The 15,370-nt window shown below is 43.7% G+C and overlaps 1 long non-coding RNA gene across 1 annotated transcript in view; it reads left to right on the top strand.

Annotated features, from left to right (window-relative positions):
• LOC139750665 (uncharacterized) overlaps nucleotides 1-15,370 on the top strand; it is a 363,938-nt gene that overhangs the window by 105,461 nt on the left and 243,107 nt on the right. Inside the window, exon 2 of the long non-coding RNA XR_011713195.1 lies at nucleotides 5,205-5,442. This is a non-coding gene — a long non-coding RNA (uncharacterized lncRNA). The remainder of the gene's footprint in view (nucleotides 1-5,204; nucleotides 5,443-15,370) is intronic.

Here is a 15,370-nt window from a genome sequence, read left to right on the forward strand (position 1 = left end):
TGTCTCGCCTTGACGTGTTGTGGTCAATGTCTCGCCCTGACGTGTTGTGGTCAGTGTCTCGCCCTGACGTGTTGTGGTAAAATGTCTCTCCCTGACGTGTTGGGGTCAAGTGTCTCACCATGACGTGTTGTGATCAGTGTCTCGCCCTGACGTGTTGTGGTCAGTGTCTCGCCCTGACGTGTTGTGGTCAAGTGTCTCGTCCTGACATTTTGTGGTCAGTGTCTCGCAGTGACGTGTTGTGGTCAGTGTCTCGCCCTGACGTGTTGCAGTCAAGTGTCTCGTCCTGACATGTTGTGGTCGAGTGTTTCGCCCTAACGTGTTGTAGTCAGTGTCTCGTCCTGACGTGTTGTGGTCAAGTTTCTCGCCTAGACGTGTTGTGGCCAGTGTCTCCCCCTTACTTGTTGGGGTCAAATGTCTCGCCCTGACGTGCTGTGATCAATGTCTCGCCCTGACGTGTTGGGGTCAAATGTCTCGCCCTGACGTGTTGTGATCAGTGTCTCGCCCTGACGTGTTGTGATCAGTGTCTCGTCCTGACGTGTTGGGGTCAAATGTCTCGCCCTGACGTGTTGTGATCAGTGTCTCGCCCTGACATGTTGTGATCAGTGTCTCGCCCTGACGTGTTGTGAAGCACCTCGACCTTACAACCCCTAACTTGCAGATGTAAGAACGGTCCTATACCTTCCGATGTAAATGTCGTAAACAATCCATGAACAAGTGCATAGCTAAGCATGTAAACAGCTTACTCTTCCCTTAAGCTTTGTGTTATGTCAACTACTATATCAACTATTCATCACTTATCCTTACACTAATTATATCTCAGACTCAGAATGCATAATGTATGTCATAATATTTACTCGGTAAACCATCCTGTATAACTGCCACCATGACTGTGTAGATGTGCCTCAGTGACTCACGTGCTTACCCAGAGCGTGGATATGTCCAGCCCAAGCTTGATCTTAAGCTCTTGTGTGATGAACTAACTAGTTCCTGTAGTGACCTCCAAGCTATGTACAATCTATCATACGTCAACTGCGTATTTTCGGCCAAATTGCTTCCTAAATTCAATTAACCGTTCTTTGTATATTCATTTACTTGACACATACACAGGTGTTGTAGTGGTTTCCTTTATTGACCATGAGTCGGCATAGATTCGCCTGGGGTCGGATCCGCCTGGGTTCGGGTCCTGAGCTTGGCAGTCGGCCTATACACCATCCTTCCCTCGGGGCTCGTCAATAAATGGGTACGTGGCTTAGGCAGGGGCGTGTGTTCGCGTATATACGCAGGAGTAAAGATATCATACATTTACATTAAGGTTAAGAGACGGGGCAACACGAGTGTATAACTCTTTCCCCGTAACACACAAATGGTAATCATAAACACGTCACACTACCGTCTCATCTTCTGTACTACACGGGGCTTTCCAGGCCCCAGCCACCCCTGTCTTCCCCTCCAGCTCGTCTCAAAACGCCATCCGTTTACGGCAGTCTAATTTTTTCATCCCCAAGAAACCGCGTGAGCACCCTGACTGACGACCCCCTATCCCAGAGCGACGGCTCCAGGAACCATCCCAGACACTGAGGACGAGACGTTGGTGGGACAAGATCCCGTACCAAGCAGAGGCTTAGTGATTCTAAGAAGGACAACGATCCTCATGTGGTGACTCCCCCGGACCCACACCTATTAGTGCCGCAGGAGTCTGTGTCTCGCCATAAGTAGAGTCTTTCCGACCTCGTATGCTTTCCTTCATCCACCTTCAAGGCATCGACCATGTCTCCCGGTTCCTCCCACCTTCAAGGCATCGACCATGTCTCCCGGTTCCATCCACCTTCCAGGCATCGACCATGTCTCCCGGTTCCTCCCACCTTCAAGGCATCGACCATGTCTTCCGGTTCCCCCCACCTTCCAGGCATCGACCATGTCTCCCGGTTCCATCCACCTTCCAGGCATCGACCATGTCTCCCGGTTCCTCCCACCTTCCAGGCATCGACCATGTCTCCCGGTTCCATCCACCTTCCAGGCATCGACCATGTCCTCCGGTTCCTCCCACCTTCCAGGCATCGACCATGTCTTCCAGTTCCTCCCACCTTCAAGGCATCGACCATGTCTTCCGGTTCCTCCCACCTTCCAGGCATCGACCATGTCCTCCGGTTCCATCCACCTTCCAGGCATCGACCATGTCTCCCGGTTCCTCCCACCTTCCAGGCATCGACCATGTCCTCCGGTTCCATCCACCTTCAAGGCATCGACCATGTCTCCCGGTTCCTCCCACCTTCCAGGCATCGACCATGTCCTCCGGTTCCATCCACCTTCAAGGCATCGACCATGTCTTCCGGTTCCTCCCACCTTCCAGGCATCGACCATGTCCTCCGGTTCCATCCACCTTCAAGGCATCGACCATGTCTTCCGGTTCCTCCCACCTTCAAGGCATCGACCATGTCCTCCGGTTCCTCCCACCTTCCAGGCATCGACCATGTCCTCCGGTTCCTCCCACCTTCCAGGCATCGACCATGTCCTCCGGTTCCTCCCACCTTCCAGGCATCGACCATGTCCTCCGGTTCCTCCCACCTTCCAGGCATCGACCATGTCTCCCGGTTCCATCCACCTTCCAGGCATCGACCATGTCCTCCGGTTCCTCCCACCTTCCAGGCATCGACCATGTCTCCCGGTTCCTCCCACCTTCCAGGCATCGACCATGTCCTCCTGGTTCCTCCCACCTTCCAGGCATCGACCATGTCCTCTGGTTCCTCCCAGGTCTCCCTGACGTCCACTCCCACTCTACCTAGTTCTTCTCGACCATCCGTCGCCGTCGTGCCGAGCTAGCCTACTCAGAATGCCATAGGATCCCTCTCTCCAACCTGGCTAGAAAGATGGATGGACCTGAGGAAGGGAGATCCTGAGGTGAGAATAAAGGCACTCAGAAGGGTTTAGATGCGTTACAAGGTGAGTAGTGAGATGCACGGAGGAATCTGGCGAGGGAAATGACCACGCCCAGTGTGGATACTGTTACAAATTCTGTGTTACGGTAATACGGGGAGAGAGTTTTATATACTCATGTTGCCTCGGCTCTTAACTCTGCATGTATATTTAATTTCTTCCTCTCACATGCATAACACACACACACACACACACACACACACACACACACACACACACACACACACATCAGCCTAAATCAGGTAACCTTTATCGATCAGTCCCGAAGGGAGGATAAACAGCTGCTTGTGTGTGTGTGTGTGTGTGTGTGTGTGTTTGTTTGTTTGTGTATGTGTCTGTGTGTGTGTGTGTAATTTTGATTATCAGTTTGTATAGTATAGAGGGAGTTTATACTCGTGGGCCTCCATCTCTTAAACATTTTCCATCGTACAACTTTTTAAACTATTGTATTCTGTCAACATTCACAATTTACTCATACTATAAAAGCTTTTTTTTCGCTTTTTTTCAAACAAGTTTTCAAACAAGTTTTCAAACAAGTTTCTTGTTTAGTTTCGTGTTATGGCCTCTGGTCGCTTGAGCTCCGGATCTTTCGTACTGTTCGCTGTTGACATCATCAAACTGTTATAAAAACTTCAAAGATGTGATCAAGTCTCCCTACACTCTTCTCTCTTCCACGGTGGAAAAATGAATGGCTTCTAACTTCCCGGTGTAACTCAAATTTTCTTAATTTTGGTGCGATCTTTGGTGCCTTCCTCTTCACCTTCTCTATCGGATCTTTGTCTTTTGCGCTTCTTCGAGCGCAGTAGCCAGACTTGTGAAGCATAACCCTATTTGGACCAAATGCGCGGTGTGAACAGCTTGCTGAATGTGTCCCTCTTACTCATATACTTGAATGGTGCTCTAATGATCGTCAGCTGACAGTGTGCCTCCCGTGTCCTTCTCCTTAAGTTTGGGCCCTGGCGACAGATATTTATTTACGTATGTCGACATCCAATTCCCTTTTTTCCTTCACACACACATTCCTGGACGTATTATCCCACTGGATAATACTCGTGCTGAAGCTCTCTTTCACTGTGGCTCAACCTCATTACTCTGCATTTAGAATGGAGGTGAAATTTCATCAACCATGTATTATACTAACTCTGGAGTTTGTTTGATTTACCCTGGAAGTTGATGCAGTCCTCAATCCTTTTTTTTTTTACTTCCCTTTGTGTGTGTGTGTGTGTGTGTGTGTGTGTGTGTGTGTGTGTGATTACCTACTTGTGCCGTATGGGGAGGGAGTTTTGCACTCGTGGGGCCCCATCTCGAACTTTCACAATCGTACAACTTTTTAAACTTCTGTTTGCTGACCGCGTTAACAGTTTCATGATTCAGTTTCTTTTACTCATCCCCTACACTTATACCGTATAGATACTTCTTTACGTGTAAGTTGTTGAAAGTGAGGGCATAGTGTAGATGTTTTATTAAGATGAGGGTGTAGTGATGATGGCTTCTTGGCTTGACACCTAAAATGATCTACGCAAGGTTAAAGGATGACTGAATATGTTAATGATTAATATTATAATCATTGAAAACATCAGTGATAATGATGATAATAATGAAAATGATAGCAGTAGTAGTAGTAGTAGAAACAACAGTACCAATAGTAATAATCGTAATGATAATAATGATAATAATAATAATAATGATAATAATAATAATAATAATAATAATAATAATAATGATAATGATAATACTAATAATGATAATAAAATAATAGTAATTAAAATAACTATAATAGTAATAATAATGATGATAATGATAATGATAATAATGATGATAATAATGACAATAATAATAATATTATTAATAATAATGATAATAATAATAATAATAATAATAATAATAATAATGATGATGATGATGATAGTAATAATGATAATAGCAACAACAACAACAGAATACAGTAATCATCTGAAACGTGTAAACTGAGAATGCAATTACCCATCACGATGGCCATCAGTGTGTGTTTTGATTCTTGTATTATGTTCACCACATCTGATCAGCCAAGACTTAGTGTGTGGCCTCATAGGGATGGGTATATATATATATATATATATATATATATATATATATATATATATATATATATATATGAAACCATACTAACCTTCAGATATCTTAAGGTATGATAGAGTGCAGTCATTATGTACACACTTTTCCCCATTTTCATCTGTCTGGTCAGGAAATTGGAGCAGTTTCACTAAATACCCTTTGCTTTTTCCTTTCAGGTAGCGTTAAACAAGAAAAGAATCCTGCCTTTGCATATAGGGAGGTATGGGACTCGTGGTGAAGCGAGAGGGAACGATTACAGAACTGGCGACCATCATTATCCACCGAAGTAGCAGCTTTCGTCCATAGCCAGATCATTGGTTTCCAAGCCAAGGGAACTTTGTGTGGACGCCCAAGCAAGTATTAGGCAAACACGGATGACATCTCTTAGAAGGCAAGGAGCACCTTCTGTGTCCGGTAAGTTCCTTCTCAGTTCTGTACAGGATCAGTGAAGAAGGGGCAGACCCCTTCTTCACGAGATGAGTACGTTCTAGATTTTGTTTTTTTTTCGTATTCCTGACGTACCAAGTATTGTCAACACACGACACTATTTTGTTTTTTCTCTAGAGAGGATAGTACTAGAGGAAAAGCTTAGCCTGTTTTTTTGTTTTTTTAAGTTTTTTGGAGTCCAGCTTACCGTTTTCTTTGAAGATAATTGGTTGTTCTGTTGCTGCCGTTGAAGGTAAGTTCATCAGGCACAAAATTTTTAGTTGTATAGATTTATTTTCCTTCGTGGTATATTGTTCATTGTTTATATCCTGTCTTTCAAGCTGCATTTTTTAGAATTTACCCAAAAATATGTATTGGAGACTTACGTTGATTACAGCATGTTGTTGTCATCCTTCGTTTAACTAGAAGACGGACTTTTGTGCGTTGAACGGCATTTTGTTGTTATTCGCGGTTACCGAGACCAAATCATGTGTTTTGAACGTTATGTTGCTATTAATGGTTAACGAGACCAACTAATGTGCGTTGAACAGCGTGTTGCTATTATCCATATTTAACGAGACCAACCTGCGAGCATTGAACAGCATGTTGCAATGATCATTGGTTAACGAGATCAATTTATGTGCAATGACATGACCTGACCTTTGCCTCTGGGTCACCTCACACATGGCTGTGGTCACCCGACCTTTTGATGGCCTGACCCGTCTGTGGTGATCACATTGCTTACTTGACCTCGCCTGACCCTCACCTGACGAGGTCATGCGCCTTACATTTCATTACAAAGAGGATATATGTGTCAAAGGTGGAGGGAACGAGAAGTGGGAGACCAAATTGGAGATGGAAGGATGGAGTGAAAAAGATTTTGAGCGATCGGGGCCTGAACATACAGGAGTGTGAGAGGCGTGCAAGGAATAGACTGAATTGGAACGATGTGGTATACCAGGGTCGACATGCTGTCAGTGGATTGAACCAGGGCATGTGAAGCATCTGGGGTAAGCCATGGAAAGTTTTGTGAGGCCTGGATATGGAAAGGGAGCTGTGGTTTCGGTGCATTACACATGACAGCTAGAGACTGAGTGTGAACGAATGGGGCCTTTGTTGTCTTTTCCTAGCGCTACCTCGCACGCGCGCGGGGGGAGGGAGGTACCATTTCATGTGTGGCGGGGTGGCGACGGAAATGGATGAAGGCAGCAAGTATGGATATGTACATGTGTATATATGTTTATGTCTGTGTATGTATATATATGTATACGTTGAAATGTATAGGTATGTATATGTGCGTGTGTGGGCGTGTATGTGGATACATGTGTATGTGGGTGGGTTGTGTTATTCTTTTGTCTGTTCACTTGCGCTACCTCGCTAACGCGGGTGACAGCACCAAAGCATAAGTGGTTTGACTGAGTAAGTATTTAAAGTATAAGAGAGATGCGTGTTCATAAAAAGTGTGTGCATATGAAGAGAATGAGTGAGGAAAGGTTGATAATGAGGATATATGTGTGAGAAGTGGAGGGAACAGCGAGAACTGGGAGACCAAATTGGATGAAGTGGAACAGATTTTGAGTGATCGGGGCTTAAACATGCAGGAGGGTGAAAGATGTGCACGGGATAGGACTCTGAGCGATGTTGTGTACAATGGGCGATGTGCTGTCAATGGACTGAACCAGGGCATGTGAAGAAGCTAGGGAAACCAGGGAAAGGTCTGTGGGTTCTGATCGTAGATAAGGAGGCTGTGGTATCGTTGCATTGCACATGACAGAGAATGGGAGTGAGCGAATGTGGCCTTGCTTCGTATGGTCGTGGCCCTACCTCGCTAAAGCGGGAAATAAAGAATAAGTATACATTCTTCATATGTTTCCTGGCCTTCCTCGCTGTCGCAGGTGCTGTTTCCTTTAGGGCGGGGTGGCGCTGGGAATAGATAAAAGCGAGCAAGTATATATATATATATATATATATATATATATATATATATATATATATATATATATATATATCCCTGGGGATAGGGGAGAAAGAATACTTCCCACGTATTCCCTGCGTGTCGTAGAAGGCGACTAAAAGGGGAGGGAGCGGGTGGCTGGAAATCCTCCCCTCTCATTTTTTTTTTAATTTTCCAAAAGAAGGAACAGAGAAGGGGGCCAGGTGAGGATATTCCCTCTAAGGCCTAGTCCTCTGTTCTTAACGCTACCTCGCTAATGCGGGAAATGGCGAATAGTATGAAAGAAAGAAAGATATATATATATATATATATATATATATATATATATATATATATATATATATATATATATATATATATATATATATATATATATATATATATATATATATATATATATATATATATATATATATATATATATATATATATATATATATATATACGTGTAGGAAGAGAGGAAAGTGATTGGTTCTCAGTGAATGTAGGTTTGGGGCAGGGGTGTGTGATGTCTCCATGGTTGTTTAATTTGTTTATGGATGGGGTTGTTAGGGAGGTGAATGCAAGAGTTTTGGAAAGAGGGGCAAGTATGAAGTCTGTTGTGGATGAGAGAGCTTGGGAAGTGAGTCAGTTGTTGTTCGCTGATGATACAGCGCTGGTGGCTGATTCATGTGAGAAACTGCAAAAGCTGGTGACTGAGTTTGGTAAAGTGTGTGAAAGAAGAACTTTAAGAGTAAATGTGAATAAGAGCAAGGTTATTAGGTACAGTAGGGTTGAGGGTCAAGTCAATTGGGAGGTAAGTTTGAATGGAGAAAAACTGGAGGAAGTAAAGTGGGCTATGGATAGAGTTGTGCGCAGGAGGGTGAATGTGCCGGAAATAAGATGTTTGAGGACAGTGTGTGGTGTGAGGTGGTTTGATCTAGTAAGTAATGTAAGGGTAAGAGAGATGTGTGGAAATAAAAAGAGCGTGGTTGAGAGAGCAGAAGAGGGTGTTTTGAAATGGTTTGGGCACATGGAGAGAATGAGTGAGGAAAGATTGACCAAGAGGATATATGTGTCGGAGGTGGAGGGAACGAGGAGAAGGTGGAGACCAAATTGGAGGTGGAAAGATGGAGTGAAAAATATTTTGTGTGATCGGGGCCTGAACATGCAGGAGGGTGAAAGGAGGGCAAGGAATAGAGTGAATTGGATCGATGTGGTATACCGGGGTTGACGTGCTGTCAGTGGATTGAATCAGGGCATGTGAAGCGTCTGGGGTAAACCATGGAAAGTTGTGTGGGGCCTGGATGTGGAAAGGGAGCTGTGGTTTCGGGCATTATTGTATGACAGCTAGAGACTGAGTGTGAACGAATGGGGCTTTTGTTGTCTTTTCCTAGTGCTACCTCGCACACATGAGGGGGCAGGGGGATGGTATTCCATGTGTGGCGGGGTGGCGATGGGAATGAATAAAGGCAGACAGTGTGAATTGTGTGCATGGGTATATATGTAATGTGTCTGTGTGTGTATATATATATGTGTACATTGAGATGTATAGGTATGTATATTTGCGTGTGTGGACGTGTATGTATATACATTGTGTATGGGGGTGGGTTGGGCCATTTCTTTCGTCTGTTTCCTTGCGCTACCTCGCAAACGCGGGAGACAGCGACAAAGCAAAATAAATATATAAATATATATAATATATATATATATATATATATATATATATATATATATATATATATATATATATATATATATATATATATATATATATATATACCAACCCACCTACATGTATGCGTGCATCCATTTCTACACCATCTTCGTCCTTAGAAGAAAAATATATATTGTCAGAAGTTGCAGTTTCCATGGAGACTCCTGCGGCGGTATCCGCGTTTTACCCATAATAAGCAGAGAATGGGCTATCTTTGTCCCCGTTAATATAAATGAGAACCTTGGCGCGGGGAAATATTTTAATTTCCCGCCAAATTTAGTTAAGGGCGTGTGCGGCCACGTAGAAGAATGTGATTGGTCGGGAGTTGGCGCGAAAACGAGCGATCACCGGCGTCGATTGGCTGGAAAATGGAAACTGGCGCCAAGCTCTGGAAAATGCGCCAGGATTGTACCATGATATCTTCTTATTCCTAAAACGTAAAAATCTTGAGGCATTTGTGTTAAGAATTACATTCTGTACAGCATCACTTACGGATTTGTTCACCGTTGTGACGTGAAAATTGTATGTAGTTGGAGAGTTTATTATCAGAAATTGATCGACAGTGAAGAAAATATTACGTTTGATTAGTTTAACCTTATTTGTAAAATATGTAGACTTTGTACACATTATCCCTTCATTTCATATATATACATATATATATATATATATATATATATATATATATATATATATATATATATATATATATATATATATATACAAAAAGTACACAAGTAGCGAGTGTACATAAGTTGAATTTAAAACACTGAATCTTGAAATCTTGACAAAGTATTATACGAAAGTTCTCGACCCTTTTTTTTCCGTTTCCTTCTTGTTTTACCTTAATATGATATTATGTCATATATATATATATATATATATATATATATATATATATATATATATATATATATATATATATATATATATTCGCCGAGTCGAGAGCAAAAAAAAGATGGTCCTCACTTGGCCCCCTTCTCTGTTCCTTCTTTTGGAAAAGTGAAAAGCTATAAGGGAGGATTGCCAGCCCCCCCACTTCCACCCCTTTTAATCGCCTTCTACGAAACTCAGGGTATACGTGGGCAGTATTGTTTCTCCCCTGACCCCAGGGATTATATATATATATATATATATATATATATATATATATATATATATATATATATATATATATATATATATTTTGTGTGATCGGGGCCTGAACATGCAGGAGGGTGAAAGGAGGGCAAGGAATAGAGTGAATTGGAGCGATGTGGTATACCGGGGTTGACGTGCTGTCAGTGGATTGAAGCAAGGCATGTGAAGCGTCTGGGGTAAACCATGGAAAACTGTGTAGGTATGTATATTTGCGTGTGTGGACGTATGTATATACATGTGTATGGGGGGGGGGCCATTTCTTTCGTCTGTTTCCTTGCGCTACCTCGCAAACGCGGGAGACAGCGACAGAGTATAATAAAATATAAATATAATATATATATATATATATATATATATATATATATATATATATATATATATATATATATATATGATAGAGGATGTGTGCATCAGGTTTTGCTTTGAAGAGTGTATTTGAGAGATACTTAGAAAAACAAATGGATTTGTATGTAGCATTTATGGATCTGGAGAAGGCATCTGATAGAGTTGATAGAGATGCTCTGTGAAAGGTATTAAGAGTATATGGTGTGGGAGGCAAGTTGCTAGAAGCAGTGAAAAGTTTTTATCGAGGATGTAAGGCATGTGTACGAGTAGGAAGAGAAGAAAGTGATTGGTTCTCTGTGAATGTCGGTTTGCGGCAGCGGTGCGTGATGTCTCCATGGTTGATTAATTTCTTTATGGATGGGGTTGTTAGGGAGGTGAATGCAAGAGTTTTGGAGAGTGGAGCAAGTATACAGTCTGTTGTGGATGAGAGGGCTTGGGAAGTGAGTCAGTTGTTCGCTAATGGTACATCGCTGGTGGCTGATTCGCGTGAGAAACTGCAGAAGCTGGTGACTTAGTTTGGTAAAGGATGTGAAAGAAGAAAGCTTAGAGTAAATGTGAATAAGAGCAAGGTTATTAGGTTCAGTAGGGTTGAGGGACAAGTCAATTGGGAGGTAAGTTTGAATGGAGAAAAGCTGGAGAAAGTGAAGTGTTTTAGATATCTGGGAGTGGATTTGGCAGCGGATGGAACCATGGAAGCGGAAGTGAATCACAGGGTGGGGGAGGGGGCGAAAGTTCTAGGAGCGTTGAAGAATGTGTGGAAGGCGAGAACATTGTCTCGGAAAGCAAAAGTGAGGATGTTTGAAGGAATAGTGGTTCCAACAATGTTATATGGATGCGAGGCGTGGGCTGTAAATAGGGTTGTGCGGAGGAGGTTGGATGTTTTGGAAATGAGATGCTTGAGGACAGTATGTGGCTTGAGATGGTTTGATCGAGTAAGATTGAAAGGGTAAGTGAGATGTGTGGTAATAAAAAGAGTGTGGTTGAGAGAGCAGAAGAGGGTGTATTGAAATGGTATGGTAACATGGAGAGAATGAGTGAGGAAAGATTGACCAAGAGGATGTATGTGTCAGAGGTAAAGGGAACGACGAGAAGTGGGAGACCAAATTGGAGGTGGAAGGATGAAGTGAAAAAGATTTTGATCGATCGGGGCCTGAACATGCAGGAGGGTGAAAGGCGCGTAAGGAATAGAGTGAATTGGAACGATGTGGTAAACCGGGGTGGACGTGCTATCATTGGATTGAAGCAGGGCATAGGAAGCGTCTGGAGTAAACCATGGACATTTTTCTGGAACCTGGATGTAGTAAGGGAGCTGTGGTTTCGGTGGATTATACATGACAGCTAGAGACTGAGTGTGTACGAATGTGGCCTTTGTTGTATTTTCCTAGCGCTACCTTGCGCGCGTGCGGGGGAGGGGGTGTCATTTCATGTGTGGCGGGGTGGCGACGGGAATGAATACAGGCAGTAAGTATGAATTATGTACATGTGTATATATGTATATGTCTATGTATGTATATGTATGTATACGTTGAAATGTATAGGTATGTATATGTGCATGTGTGGACGTGTATGTATATACATGTGTATGTGGGTGGGTTTGGCCATTCTTTCGTCTGTTTCCTTGCGCTACCTCACTAACGCGGGAGACAGCGACAAAGTATAATAAATAAATAAATAAACACATATATATATATATATATATATATATATATATATATATATATATATATATATATATATATATATATATATATATATATATCCCTGGGGATAGGGGATTAAGAATACTTCCCACGTATTCCCTGCGTGTCGTTTTTTTTTTTAATTTTCCAAAAGAAGGAACAGAGGGGGCCAGGTGAGGATATTCCAAAAAAGGCTCAGTCCTCTGTTCTTAACGCTACCTCGCTAACGCGGGAAATGGCGAATAGTTTAAAAGAAAAAGAAAAGATATATATATATATATATATATATATATATATATATATATATATACTAATTAGGACAACTTGATCAGATAGGAACACTGACCGAAAAGATCTGACAGGAATAGAATGTATGAATGAAATTCGATTTCAAGACGGGACAAGGAAGCTGACACACCGCTGACGTGTGGTAGTTATAAGTATCACGGCTCACACAACCATGGGGTAGAAATTACCCCACAAGTGTTGTGGCTATTTATTGAAGGGTGAAGCTGAAGCTGAAGCCTCTGGTGACCGTTTTCTGTAACAATTAAGGAAACTGTTGACCTTAATTAGCGAATAGCATTGTGAGACGCTCTACAATGATGAGCAGTCGATGGATAGACAGTAGAAACTTAGTGATTAGACTGATGATGGAAGAGGGCGAGGTAGAACAGCATCGAGGTGTAGGAAGGTGAATGTCGTGGAAGGATGAAAAAAGAAAATTTGATTCGGTTTGTTGGATAATCCAGAGCTTCTCGTGAGATGTGTGGGAAGAAGTAACGTTGTGAGCTGTATAATCGTGGCAGATGAGTGCCTTTAGATAACAGTGTTTCCGTCGAGGATGTAAAGTTAGAAGGTAATTTGATAGTTCGTATTGTAAACTGACACGTGAATTGGGTTGTTTGGAATAGTCCAGCAAGAAAAGATAAGATAAGGCAGTGTTGTATGGCAGAAGACCAGCAAAGCGTATGGGAGTTGTGAGGTGAGCACGGACCACAGTGTGACTCATAGTTATGGGAAGGCAACGGTAGTCGGGTAGGGGACGACGGCACACCGCATGCGCTCCTCCTCAACTCTTTTGTTTCGCCCATCGACCACCAGCAGGACCACCTCGTCAGAAGGCTTGTGAGAACCAGGTTATCTCATCCACTCTGCCAGGCTCTGTTTAATTCCTGTTAACAGTTAAGAGAAAAAGAGAATCGGAGTCATTGAGATGGTATCGCAATGTAGTTTCATAGTGCAATGTTGTTGGATAGACTCGCGAAGTATATCCAGTTGAAAACATATCTCAAATAGGCGATGATTTTATTGATATATATATTGACTTGCAGGGTTGGAGGGTTGGTGAAAAAAAATCGAAACCGCTGGGCAGGCGTATTTTGCCTCAGCGGGCGGCTATCGGAAGTACCCTCGGCGTGATCGGCGGTTACTCCCGCAGACAAAGGTTCCTGGCGGCGCTGACGGAGATGTCCTCATCGTCACAAAGACGTCTTGCTGTGAGCACGCGAGCTGCCCCCGCAGGCCTGAGCCCTCGTGTTCACGTGGAGCACCGTCCTTCCCGGACAATGATTTGCATTCAGTGGCTGTGGCAGCGTTTGTTTTGAAGTGTTCCTGAAGGACGCGGCTGACGGATGGGAGGCAGTCGACGTCCTCACCGAGTGTGGACGCGGGAGGGAGGGAGAGAGAGTCTTCCTTTCCAGGTGTTGGGTCCTTTGTCGTACGGCAGTGTGGATGGGCGGAGTGATTGGCGAGGATGTCATTAAAGAAATTTTTTCTTTTTTCTTTTCTTCCTCATAATTAGGCGAAGCTTTGACATATATATATATATATATATATATATATATATATATATATATATATATATATATATATATATATATATACTCTGGGTATTATCACACGGTAAAGATTCTCTCTCTCTCTCTCTCTCTCTCTCTCTCTCTCTCTCTCTCTCTCTCTCTCTCTCTCTCTCTCTCTCTCTCTCTCTCTCTCTCTCCCTCTCCCTTCCCGCTATCTCCGCTCTCCCGTGTTATTATTTCTGCCTCGTTTCGTTATCTCTTCCCTCAACCCCCTCCTGATATCTTCTCTCTCCGTTCTTGCTATCCCTGCCCGCCCCAGTCTGTTATCTTTTGCTCCCCTGATCATGGTTTTCCCCATCCTCCCTCGCTCCCTCCTACCCCCTCTCTCGTTACCTATTCCTTCCCGTTATTTCCCTCCATCTCTCGCCATCACCATCACCCTCTCCCGTTATCCCGTCTCTCCTTTCTCCTTTCTCCCATCCCATCATGTTGCCAGACATTGAGGAAGCTCCCGTCCCTCTCCCAGCACCCTCCTGTTGTCTCCTTACCTCGTATCGTCGTCTTCTCCATTCTTTTCCATCACTGTCCCTTCCACCCCATTCCCGCCTGACTCCAAACCCCCTCTTCTGCCACCACCTCTCTCTCTCTCTCTCTCTCTCTCTCTCTCTCTCTCTCTCTCTCTCTCTCTCTCTCTCTCTCTCTCTCTCTCTCCCCGTCCAACCCTCTCATCTCGGGCCCTCCCTCACCTATCCCGCCCGTTCCACACTAGTGTATGGGAGGGGCGCCCAGCCTGGTCTTGCGTGGGGCCCGGTAATTGAATAGCGTAAAAGAGCAGGAGAAGGCATTCTGACCTGTAATTCCGGGTCGCACAAGGTCTACCTTCTCCCGGGCCTTGTAAAATTACGATTAGACACCCCGCCACGTCTTCAAGGTGCCCCGTCTTAGCGTCGCGAGACGACGAGGGGGATTACCTCGACGACGGTCTTAAAGGGGGACTTCGTATTGCGGAGTGGATGTGTGGTACTCGTGGCTGGCTACGTGGTTCATCAGCCCTCCCTCCCTCCCACTGCGGTGGGAGAGAGAGAGAGAGAGAGAGAGAGAGAGCGACGTGTCCCAGCATCAGCATCGTGTTGTGTGTGTGTGTTGCTGAACAGAATCATGCCACAGCGGAAAGATGAGTCAGTGTGTTAAATATAATGCAGATTAAAGTCCCGTGGTGAATGGTACTGGATGAATGTATGATCTAGGGGGTCTGACTTGGTTGTGGTGATGGGAATAGTGTACTGTATGATCTAGGGTGTAG

This window comes from Panulirus ornatus, chromosome 10 (genome assembly GCF_036320965.1).
Source record: "Panulirus ornatus isolate Po-2019 chromosome 10, ASM3632096v1, whole genome shotgun sequence".
Taxonomy (NCBI): Eukaryota; Metazoa; Arthropoda; class Malacostraca; order Decapoda; family Palinuridae; genus Panulirus; species Panulirus ornatus.